Raw genomic sequence first — 12194 nt, forward strand, 5'->3', positions numbered from 1 at the left:
TACATTCTAGGTACTCAGTAAGTAAAAGCTTTACCACAACTGTCATTCTATTAAGTTCTTTGAAACTGTATTTGACATTTATACCTTGTTGGCCAGCCACTCGAATCTGACCCCCTGCAAAGGCTACTAAGAGAACTGCCCAGTGACCTGGTAGCCTCGGTGGCGTCCGAAATTACAATCAGGGACCACAGGGACCTAAAGAGCCCTGTTTTCAGAGGTCAGAATCTTTATTGATGTTAACTAAGTGAGGACCCCAGTGATAGGTCTTCCAGGTTCCTGAAAGTCCTTGTTTCCATAGTGATGTAAACAACACTTTTGCAAATGTGAAAAGGAGTGGGAAGTGTTTAGTATGTTAATTGAAACGTTTTAAAAAAGAAATTCCAAGATGATAAACAACATCCCTCTCTCTCTCTCTCTGTCTATATATATATATAAAACTGATGATGCACACAATCTTGGCTCATTGCAGCCTCCGCCTCCTGGGTTCAAGCACATCTCCCACCACAGCCTCTTGAGTAGCTGGGTTTACAGGGGCACAACACCACGCTCAGCTAATTTTTGTATTTTTAGTAGAGATGGGGTTTCGCCATGTTGGCCAGGCTGGTCTCAAACTCTTGGCCTCAAGTGATCTGCCATCTCGACCTCCCAAAGTGCTGGGATTACAGACATGAGCCACTACGCATGGCCAAGATACCTGATTTCTGGATCACCAGCAGTAACTGCCCAGTTGGGTTTCTGATGGGGCTGGTCTCAGGAAAAGCCACCACACACTTGCCTGGAAAAGCACACTGCTTCTCTAGGCTCCAGGTCTCTCTCTCCCTCTCTTCCTCCCTCTGATACACACACACAGACCACATCACCCCCACCTTCCCTGGTTGTCAGCATTCACTGTCGTCCTCCTTTGCCTAGAAGCCCATTTTGCTAAAGGCACCAACCCTGCATCCAGCATTGATTCCTTCTTCTCATTTTTCAAGAGAATGTGTCAGAGACAAAGAGGAGGATGGGGCACAACCTATCTTTCCCACCCCAAGACTGGAAGTGGGCATGGGTGTTTTCACTCCGTGAGCTGTGCAATTGGCTGCTCCCAGATATGCTGGAGGGCTGCTTGGCTTATGAAAATGGTGGAGTGGACCAGACATGGTGGCTCACACCTGTAATCCCAGCACTTTGGGAGGCCGAGGTGGGTGGATCACAAGGTCAGGAGTTCGAGACCAGCCTGACCAACATGGTGAAACCCCATCTCTACTAAAAATACAAAAATTAGCTGGGCATGGTGGCGGGTGCCTGTAATCCCAGCTACTCGGGAGGCTGAGGCAGGAGAATCGCTTGAACCCAGGAAGTGGAGGTTGCAGTGAGCCAAGATTGTGCCACTGCACTCTAGCCTGGATGACAGAGTGAGACTGTCTCAAAAAAAAAAAAAAAAAAGAAAATAGTGGAGTGACAATCATGAAACCAGAAGGCAAACACTATAGCTGTGGCCTGGATTCTCTAGTGCAATCTGCTTTTTTTTTTTCTCATTTTGATGGGGAACAAAAATGGAAAAGCATGCTCATTGGTAGTCCTTGCCCCGAGGGTATGACCTTCTCTTCATTCTTAGAATAATGTAGTGTTTTGTATTTTATGCATGTTTGCTTCTCTTGGCTCTTGGACTATTTGTTCAGAATATGGCCCAGGCCACATTTCACTTTTTAATGGCAAATCATTTTGGCTGAAGTTATGGCATCCACTGGCATGATGGATTTTACTGGTTATTTGCTTGCAAGTATGTTCCTGAAAGTTTAACAGAGTAGAAACAGCAGAATTGTTTCTTAGGTTAATATTTTTTGAACTTTCTGGGTTTTAAAAATGTTTATCTTTTATGTTTAAATTCAGGTCAGAGTCTCAGTAACAACTTGAGTCAGTTTGAAAAAATAACACATGTATATATCCACCATCCTGTGAACATCTGTGGGCTGTTCACTCGGCAGCCTGTGATGTCTGTCCACATGGGCTTATCTCTTACCTCATTCAGTTATCTGGAATTTCTACTCTGTGCCAGATGCCGGTTGGGGGTGCGGGGGTAGTGTTTAAGATGAATAGACACCATCAGGAGGTGCACAGAGTAGTGGAAGAGACAGGCATGTGAAAAGATCATTAATTTGGTAGAATCGGTGTGCAAAAGTAGAGGCATAGCTACATTATAGCTCAACTCTGCCTGCTGAGCAGGCTTAGTGTAAGGCAGTGGTTCTCAAGCTTTGGTCTCAGGATCCTTCCTTTTACGCTAAAAATTATTTTTATTTTATTATTTTATTTTATTTTATTTTGAGACAGAGTCTCACTGTCTCCCAGGCTGGAGTGCAGTGGCATGATCATGGCTCGCTGCAGCCTTGACCTCTTGTGCTTAAGCAATCCTCCAACCTCAGCATCTCAAGTAGCTGAGACTACAGGCACATGACACTACGCCTGGCTAATTTTTGTATTTTTTGTAGAGACAGGGTTTCGCCATGTTGTCCAGGCTGATCTCGAACTCCTGGGCTCAAGCGATCCTCCCCCCGCAGTCTCCCAAAGTGCTGGGATTCTAGGCGTGAGCCACTGTGCCCAGCCAAAAATTATTAAGGATCCCAAATAACTTTTGTTTGTTTTTTAAGAATCCTGAGGACAATCAAGGGAGCTTTGTTTATGTGGGTTAGATCTATTGGTATCTACCTGATCAGAAATTTAAAAATAACAATAATAAAATCAGAATGTGTTAACAAACTATATATGTATAAAAAACTATATTTTCTGGCCAGGTGCAGTGGCTCATGCCTGTAATTCCAGTACTTTGGGAGGCTGAGGTGGAAGGATCACTTGAGCCCAGGAGTTTGAGACCAGTCTGGGCAACATAGGGATACCTTGTCTCTACAAAAATAAAAAAATGAGGCCGTGCACGGTGGCTCACACCTGTAATCCCAGCACTTTGGGAGGCTGAGGTGGGAAGATCACTTGAGGTCAGGAGTTTGAGACCAGCCTGGCCAACATGGTGAAAAACTGTCTACTAAAAATACAAAAATTAGCCTGGTTTGGTGGTGTGCACCTGTAATCCCAGCTACTCCGGAGGCTGAGGCAGGAGAATCACTTGAACCCGGGAGGCGGAGGTTGCAGTGAGCCGAGATCACACCACTGCACTTCAGCCTGGGTGACAAGAGCGAAACTGTCTCAAAAACAAAAAAAAGAAAGAAAAAAAAAATTAGCCGGGTGTGGTGGTACACACCTATAGTCCCAGCTAATTGAAATGCTTAGGCTGCAGGATCACTTGAGCCCCAGAGGTCGAGGCTGCATGAGTGAGCCGTGATGGTGCCACTGCACTCCAGCCTGGGTGACAGAGTGAGACCCTGTCTCAAAAAAAAAAAAAGAAGAGTAGCACCGTTTTACAGTTTTGCAAATCTTGTAACGGTCTGGCTTCGTAGAAGACAGCTAGATTGTCATTTCTTGACCATTCAATCTGTCATGAAATGTTTTCGTTAGATTATATGAAAATGCATGGATATGTAGTTGGAAAAGGGAAGAGCATTTAAATAGCCTTTTCATATAATTGTGAATGTTCTTTGATACTACACCAAAACTTGACAAAGAGTAGTTTCTTAAAGTTTAGTTGCAATGTGAAATCTAAAATCAGATCAATAAACTTTTTGTTCTCTATATACCCACAAGAGAATGAGAGTATGAAAGGCAAACATTCATGTTATTATGGAAATAGTTCTGACCTCATGGATCCTCTGAAAAGGCCTCAGGGACCCCTAGAATTCCCCAAACCACACTTGAGAATGGCTGGTTTAAGAGAATTGTTCCCAGTGAAGGTCCTGCCCACGGAGAGCCCTGTGGGACAGCAGGTGGCAGAGGCATGAGGATGGAGTGTGGCAGTGGGGCTCCGGTGTGGCGCTGGGTCTGCCAGACAGGTGGTCTGAGCTGGAGATAAGGCAGCAATAATTTAGGACCTCGAGGGCTCCAAGGAAGGAGTTTTGAGCTTCATTTTGCAGGGGTAGGAGCTGTGGAGGGCTTTAAGCAGTCAACAGTGGGTGTCGCTTTGTCTTTGCACCCACTGTACTCTCCGGACAGACTTGACCTTCCTGGGTTGTGGCAAAGAGCAGGGATCTAAATAGCAGGCTGCAACAGGAGAAGGAACGAGCACCTGCTCTAGCCCAAAGACCCCTCCAGGCCACAACGCTGGCAGGTAGAGTCGGAGAATCTGACTGTGCTGTACCCAGAACCCTTTGGACTTGGATTCTTCCCCTTGACCAGCCTTATCAGTGGCACCCATCCCCTTCCACACTCCTCCCTAGGCCCTCCTCAAGGGGGCGCTAACTGGAAGGCATGCTGCCCCACTGCTAATGGCCGCCTGCTTCGTTTGTGCACACTTTTTCTCTTTGTTACCCCACTTTCCTATGAGGAGGTGGACCTGTCTCCAGAACAACCAGTGGGGTATATCAGCCTTTTTGGAAACCTTAACCCTCCTTGCCCAAACTCCCAGAGTATTCTTATTTATTTATTTATTTATTTATTTATTTAAGATAGAGTCTCGCTGTGTCACCAGGCTGGAGTGCAGTGGTGGGATCTCGGCTCACTGCAACCTCCGCCTCCCAGGTTTAAGTGATTCTCCTGCCTCAGCCTCCAGAGTAGCTGGGATTACAGGTGCCTGCCACCACGCCCGGTTAATTTTTGTATTTTTAGTAGAGACAGGGTTTCACCATGTTGGCCAGGATAGTCTCGATCTCTTGACCTTGTGATCCGCCTGCCTCGGCCTCCCAAAGTGCTGGGATTACTGGCGTGAGCCGCCGCACCCGGCCCCCAGTGTATTCTTGATTCCCTCCACTCCACAAACTACTCTACAGTCAGCCAGCTTGTGGTCTCTGGTGGTGGTCTGTCTTATGAGGTCTTGTTGACATATGCATTCTTTTCTAAATTTACCAAACTGGCTCATTTTATTTCTGCTAACTAAACTTGAAAGCCTTTTCTTTTCCTATTATAGACTCTCCTTTGGATCAATACTACACACTCAGAAGTTATGTTTGTGTTTTAAGAGAGCATTTTGTGGCAATATGGCATCAATTCTAGAAGTGGGAGACAAAGATTTAAAAGGAAGTTGGCCCTGCAGTCTGGTCAGGGGATGGTAGGGCCTGAGCTCCCTCCCACCCCACACCCCACCACACACACTGCTGGAAGAATTCCAGAGGTGTTCCAGGGTAGACACCACAGCATTTAGTAAAATTTACTCATAACAGTTAATTTACTACTTAAAAACTAATGAAGAAAATCTAAGAATTCACCTTTTTTTTTTTTAGACAGGATCTTATTCTGTTGCCCAGGCTGGAGTGCAGTGGCACTATCATAGCTCACTGCAGCCTGAGCTCAAGCGATCCTCCCAAGTCAGCTTCCCAACTAACTGGGACTACAGTCATGCACTACCACGCCCAACTAATTGTTTAATTTTTTTGCAGAGACAGGGTCTTACTATGTTGCACAGACTGGTTTCAAATTCTTGGCCTTATGCAATCCTCCTGCCTTGGCCTCCCAAAGTGTTGGGATTACAAGTGTGAACCATTCCTCCTGGCAGAATTCACCTTACACAGCCCCAAATTCTGCTTTTGGGGAATCGCAGTGTATTAAGAGACACTTATTTTCATTTTTGCATGTATCTCTAAACCTGACATCAAAATATTCATAAAATTGCAATACGTTTCATATAATGAGCTGAAACCTCCTAAGTGAGCAATGTGAAGTTGTTGGCTGCCTGGAGAATTAAATGTAAGCATGGCCTGCTCTGTGTTGCTAATGGAAATTTTTACCTAGGTTGATATTTATTAACCCCCCCCTTTTTTTTTTTGAGACAGAGTCTTGCTCTGTCACCCAGGCTGGAGTGCAGTGGCGTGATCTTGGCTCACTGCAACCTCCGCCTCCCGGGTTCAAGCAATTCTTCTGCCTTGGCCTCCTGAGTAGCTGAGATTGCAGGTGCCCGCCACCATGCCCGGCTAATTTTTGTATTTTTAGTAGAGACGGGGTTTCATCATGTTGGCCAGGTTGGTCTCAAATTCCTGACCTCATGTGATCTGCCCACCTAGGCCTCACAAAATGCTGGAATTACAGGCGTGAGCCACCGTGTCTGGCTCCAACCTACATTTTTAAGGCTTAGCTGCCACTCAATGGATTTCTACATCCCAAAACAATACCTTTAATTGACTTTTATTGGCCTCCTCTGTGAAGGACGGAAAGCAGATGCCAGAAGCCATGAGAGGCTCTGGCTCTCCGACCAACCCATGGAAGCCACTAGTCTTAAATTTCCTGAAGCCATTTTGCCATGATTAAAACTTTTGTCTCCTTCCCTGAGCTTTCCAGAGCTTTGTCCATTCTCTTCCTTCTACCTGGAATATCCTTCCCCAGACAAGACCCATTCTCATCCAGGGCCAGGTCAAATGCCACCTCCTCCCTCTCCAGGCAAGACCTCCACTGAGGGACCACACACATTGCAGGTCCTCTGCCAAAGTGCCAACCCTCTCTGCCTTACATTCCAAGGGGTAATAGTGATAATTACCTCAGAGGGATTCACATTTTAGCTATTTTTGCACTTGTCTCATTTTACTACTAGACTGTCTCTTCAAGATAGGGACTGAATATTTTTCATTTCTCATAGCACCTATGAAAGGCAACTCTCATTTACTGAGCCCCTGCTGTGGGTTGGGACGTGTTATCTCACCTAATCCATAGCAGGAGCAAACACTGTAAGGTAATTATTGTTATATTCTATTTTCGGACAAGGAAGCTGAGGCTCAGATAGGTTAAGCAGTTTTGGCAAATTTGTCAAGACTTCTGCAAACCTAGACAGAAAAGGTGCTCAACCCCCAGCCCCTTTATGGAAAGGATGCATGGCTTAGGGGCAGATATGCGTTGGAGCAAAGAGAAAGACACGCGTACTCTTGAATGTACTATTTTAGCCCCTGCTTGCTCCTTGACCCAGAGTTTTTGTGTAGACCATAGAATGCCCTGCCCATCTGTATTTGGAGGTGCTGCTGCAGCCGGTCACACCTGGATTCTACTGACCTCCAGCCCTGGCTGTGGTCCTGCCCAGGGCTCAGTGTGTATTGAACAAGTAAGTGAATGAGACATGCAGAAGGCTGATTTCATCCTTATTTGAATGATTTCAATCTTGATTAAACTTCTTAGCAAGAGGTTATTTTCTTCTCCTGGACCTCAGTTCATTCATCTCTAAAAGAAGGAAGTTGAGGTCAATGATCTCTCAGGTCTCATCTAAGATGTGGTGATGTCACCAATTCCCCTGACATCCCTTCTATGTGGGAACCCTGATGAAATCTGCAGCTTTCCCTCACTGTGTCCAGGTAGGAAAGCCAAGGAGGAACCATATTCTGGAAGCCAAGGAAGGAGAAGTTTTGAGACACAGGGTGGTCAGTAGGATCAGGCAGGACAACAGGGATGGGGCAGTGGGATCAGGTAACACAGCAGGGCTGGGCAGTGGGTTCAGGCAGAACAGTGGGCTGGGCAGGGGATCAGGCAACACAGCAAGGTTAGGCAGTGGGATCAGATAATGCAGGGCTAGGCAGTGGGATCAGGCAACACAACAGGGCTAGGCAGTGGGATCAGGCAACACAGCAGGGGGGCAGTGGGATCAGGCAACACAGCAGGGCTGGGCAGTGGGATCAGGCAACACAGCAGGGCTGGGCAGTGGGATCAGGCAACACAGCAGGGCTAGGTAGTGGGATCAGGTAACACAGCAGGGCTGGGCAGTGGGATCAGGCAACATAACAGGGCTGGGCAGAGGGATCAGGTAACACAGCAAGGCTGGGCAGTGGGATCAGGCAACACAGTAGGGCTGGGCAGTGGGATCAGGCAACATAGTAGGGCTGGGCAGTGGGATCAGGCAACACAACAGGGCTGGGCAGTGGGATCAGGTAACACAGCAAGGCTGGGCAGTGGGATCAGGCAACACAGCAGGGCTGGGCAGTGGGATCAGGCAACACAGCAGGGCTGGGCAGTGGGATCAGGCAACACAGCAGGGCTAGGTAGTGGGATCAGGTAACACAGCAGGGCTGGGCAGTGGGATCAGGCAACATAACAGGGCTGGGCAGAGGGATCAGGTAACACAGCAAGGCTGGGCAGTGGGATCAGGCAACACAGTAGGGCTGGGCAGTGGGATCAGGCAACATAGTAGGGCTGGGCAGTGGGATCAGGCAACACAACAGGGCTGGGCAGTGGGATCAGGTAACACAGCAAGGCTGGGCAGTGGGATCAGGCAACACAGTAGGGCTGGGCAGTGGGATCAGGTAACACAGCAAGGCTGGGCAGTGGGATCAGGCAACACAGTAGGGATGGGCAGTGGGATCTGGCAACACGACAGGGCTGGGCAGTGGGATCAGGCAACACAACAGGGCTAGGCAGTGGGATCAGGCAATATGGCAGGGCTGGGCAGTGGGATTAGGCAGTGAAGCAGGGGTTATTAAACTTCATTGTGCATCAAAAGCTCCTGAAAGGCTTGTTAGAATACAGATTACTGGGCCCTGTGCTCAAAGTGTCTGATTCAGTAGGTCTGGGTTGGCGCCTGATAAGTGGTATTCCTGGAAACCTCAGTTTGAGAACTATTACTGTAGAGAAACCTACAAGGTTGGGTGGGAATGGGCAGGAGGAAAAGATACTAGAAGAAGATGCTGTGGGGCATGAGCCGGAAAGACAATACAAGATGAGTAACATCTGCAGAGAATTGCAGCTGCAGAGTATAAACTAACTGTAATCTAGGTCCAGCTCTTCTGAAGCTTTACAAATAAGCTGCTAGCATTGTCCAGCCTTATAGGGAATTGGCAAAAGGTGGGTTTCAAGCCTACATGGGAGCCAGCCTCTTACAGCACAGCAGTTAGCAATACACATCTAAAGAACTAAGTAGCTGGCATGTGTCTTTATCATCAGAATAGATTATACAAATGAAGGTCGATGCATTGAGCTTATCAAATTGTTTTAAATTTAGCAAAGGTTTTTTTAAAATTTTTTTTTTAAACCTTTGAAGTAAAACTGCCTCTTTTTCAGTGCTCAGCTGCAGTGCATCGTGGGCAGTACAATGACAGCTGGAAACATGGACCCCATGGAGGCGCTGTCATGGCCGCCCTCAGCACAGACCTGCTGTTCCCTATCAAATTCATCCTCTGTGTCTATGCTCTGTTAAATATAGATTTTTATAAACTGTATGAAGTAAAATTCTTCATTCCTATCTTGTGATTAACGCTGGAAGAATCCAAAAAGCACAGCGTCTGACCTCCAATAAGCCATAAAGTTAAAAGCTTTTCTAGGCAATGAATATATAACCTGATTTTTTTCTCCTACAGATCCTCTCTCTCCCCTTCTTTCTCCCTTTCTCCTTTGTGTGAAACTCTTTCTTTATCCCTTTCCTTTTCTATAAACTTCCTTGATCTTTCCCTCTCCAGTACCCCCCTTCCTCATTCCCTTCTTCAGTTCCAGGATGTTCTCTCCTCAGCTTGCCCATATATTTTGCACCTGCAACTCATGTGTGTGTCAGGGAGTAGAGGTGAGGGATTATCCCTTCCGTGAGTGACAGTCACCTTTCTTTTCTTTGCTGGCTGGTGCTTTTAGGAGACAAGGTGTACAACCTTACCCCTAAGGAGCCAGTCCTGTCCTTCGTCTCTCTATCTAATGCTAATAATGATAACAATAGTAGTGATGACGGCCGGGTGCGGTGGCTTATGCCTGTAATCCCAGCACTTGGGGAGGCCAAGGTGGGTGAATCACCTGAGATCAGGAGTTTGAGACCAGCCTGGCCAACATGGTGAAACCTTGTGTCTACTAAAAATACAAAAAATTAGCCAGGTGTGGTGGTGGGCACCTGTAATCCCAGCTACTCGGGAGGCCGAGGCAGGAAAATTACTTGAACCTGGGAGGCGGAGGTTGCAGTGAGCTGAGATCACACCACTACACTCCAGCCTGGGCAACAAGAGTGAAACTCCTTCTCAAAAAAAAAAAAAAAAAAAAATAGTAGTGATGACAAGCCACCGTGTGCCAGGCACTGTGGTAGGCAGCTCACACTTCACTCTGCATGTACTATTATCCCTTAAATGTCTCATACAAGGTCATTCAACTACTGAGCAGCCAGAGGTAGAATTCAAGAAGCGAACTTGCTGTTTTCTCTACTTAAACTCTTTTATCACCCAGGCTGCAGTGCAGTGGTGCGATCATGGCTCACTGCAGCCTCGACCTCCAGGCCCAGGTGATCCTCCTATCTCAACCTCCCAAGTAGCTGGGATTACAAGCACGCACCACCATATCCAGCAATTTTTTTTTTCATATTTTTTTGTAAAGACAGGGTTTCACCATGTTGGCCAGGCTGTTCTCGAACTCCTGAGCTCAAGCGATCCTCCTGCTGTGGCCTCCCAAAGTGTTAGGATTACAGGCATAAACCACCACACCCCGCCTTCTTGAACTCTTTTCTATAACCCCACCCACCCTGTTTTATCCAGTTGAATTGGACTCATCTTTCAGGTCTCAGTGGAAGCGCTTCTAATCTTCTAGGTTGGGATTTAATACCCCAACTATTGCATTCCCATGGAGTGCTGTATGTCCCCAAAACTGCACTTAGCCTGTACAGCAATTGCCTGCTTAATTGTCTGTGTAGTTCGTCATTGTACCAGCATAGCTGAGCAAGGTGCCTGGTACACAGCAGGTATTCCATAAATGCCTATAGGAAAAGTAAATTAACGGACTCTTCCTCAATAAATATATATATGTTCTAGAAATTTGAGTTGTATATTAGTTTCCTAGGGCTGCTATAACAATATACCACAAACTGGGTGGTTAAACAACAGAAATGTATTGTCTCGCAGTTCTGGAGCTAGAAGTCTGAGCTCAAGGTGTCGGCTGTGTTGGTTTCTTCTGAGCCCTCTCTCCTTGGCTCATAGGTGGCTGTCTTCTCCCTGTGTCTCCACGTGGTCTTTTCCCTCTGTACCTGTGAGTATCCAGACTTCCTCTTCTTATAAGGACACCAGTCACATTGAATTAGGCTCGCCCTAATAACCTCATTTTAACTTAATCACATCTTTGAAGACCCTAACTCCAAATCCGGTTACCTCCTGAAGGCCTGGGGGTGAGGACTTCAACATATGAATCGCGGGCAGGGAGAGGGACAGAAGTCAGCCCATGATGAGCTGCTTTGCTTTTTTTCACTTTCCCAGTTTGTGGAGGACAGTGTGTCATCTTTCAACATGTTTCTAAATAGCCTCTTTTTCCTTTCTGATTCACTTTATGTTCCCACTTCAGGGTGATATGAGAAACGCTGGGGAAGCATGTTCAAAGACTTGAGCAGTGGGTCACTTATTACTTTACCATGGCATATTTCAGAGTCATTAAAGCAGCTCCAGCAAGCGCAGTGGGCTGTGCAGCCGGAATCCCAGGGCTGAAGATGGGACAGGAGTGCAATCTAACCAGGATGTGAAACCAAGTCCAAGTAAGGTTTTTCAAAAGCCAAGAATTAGAACGACTAACTCAGTCCTGTTTCAGTATATCCAGGGGAGGCTGATTTATAGGGAAAGATGAAAGGAGGACAATGTGTATATTTTGGCTGCTCAGAAGACCATGGGGCTAGACATGGGGGAGGAGGAAGTTATTATAAGCCTACAGCCAGCCAATGAGTAAGAACATCAAAGAGGAAGGCTGGTTGGCCAGATGGACCAGGAGCTGGGGCACAGGCAGGGTCTTTGGGAGAAACAAGATGAATGGATGCTTCGGACAACCTGAGTTCAGAGCCCGGAGGGGCCTTTAGAAAGGCATGATGGATTATGTGTACTGTGGGTCATTGCGCCATGAGAAGTCCCATGGGGGATGAGCCCCAGAGGCCCTTAAAGTCAGGGTGGACCATTAAGTAAACTGCGGAGGAATTTCTTCCAGGAGGGCTCAGACTTGGCAAAGGCTGGGAAGGGCTGCTTTCCATCTCCGACTCTTAATCCCCCAGCCCTGACACTGGGGCTCGCTTGTTCCAGCCTACTTGATCCATTTATTGAATAAAGATATACTGAGAACCAGCCGGGCGTGGTGACTCACGCCTGTAATCCCAGCACTTTGGGAGGCCGAGGTGGGCGGATCACGAGGTCAGGAGATTGAGACCGTCCTGGCTAACACGGTGAAACTCCGTCTCTACTAAAAATACAAAAAATTAGACGGGTGTGGTGGCG

At 47.0% G+C, this 12194-nt stretch overlaps 1 protein-coding gene across 2 annotated transcripts in view; it reads left to right on the top strand.

The window, feature by feature from the left end:
- Positions 1-12194, top strand: part of MATN2 (matrilin 2) — a 168281-nt gene that overhangs the window by 20063 nt on the left and 136024 nt on the right. The gene's annotated exons all lie outside the window — the stretch shown is intronic.

The sequence above is a fragment of the Pan troglodytes genome, chromosome 7, assembly GCF_028858775.2.
Source record: "Pan troglodytes isolate AG18354 chromosome 7, NHGRI_mPanTro3-v2.0_pri, whole genome shotgun sequence".
Classification (NCBI taxonomy): Eukaryota; Metazoa; Chordata; class Mammalia; order Primates; family Hominidae; genus Pan; species Pan troglodytes.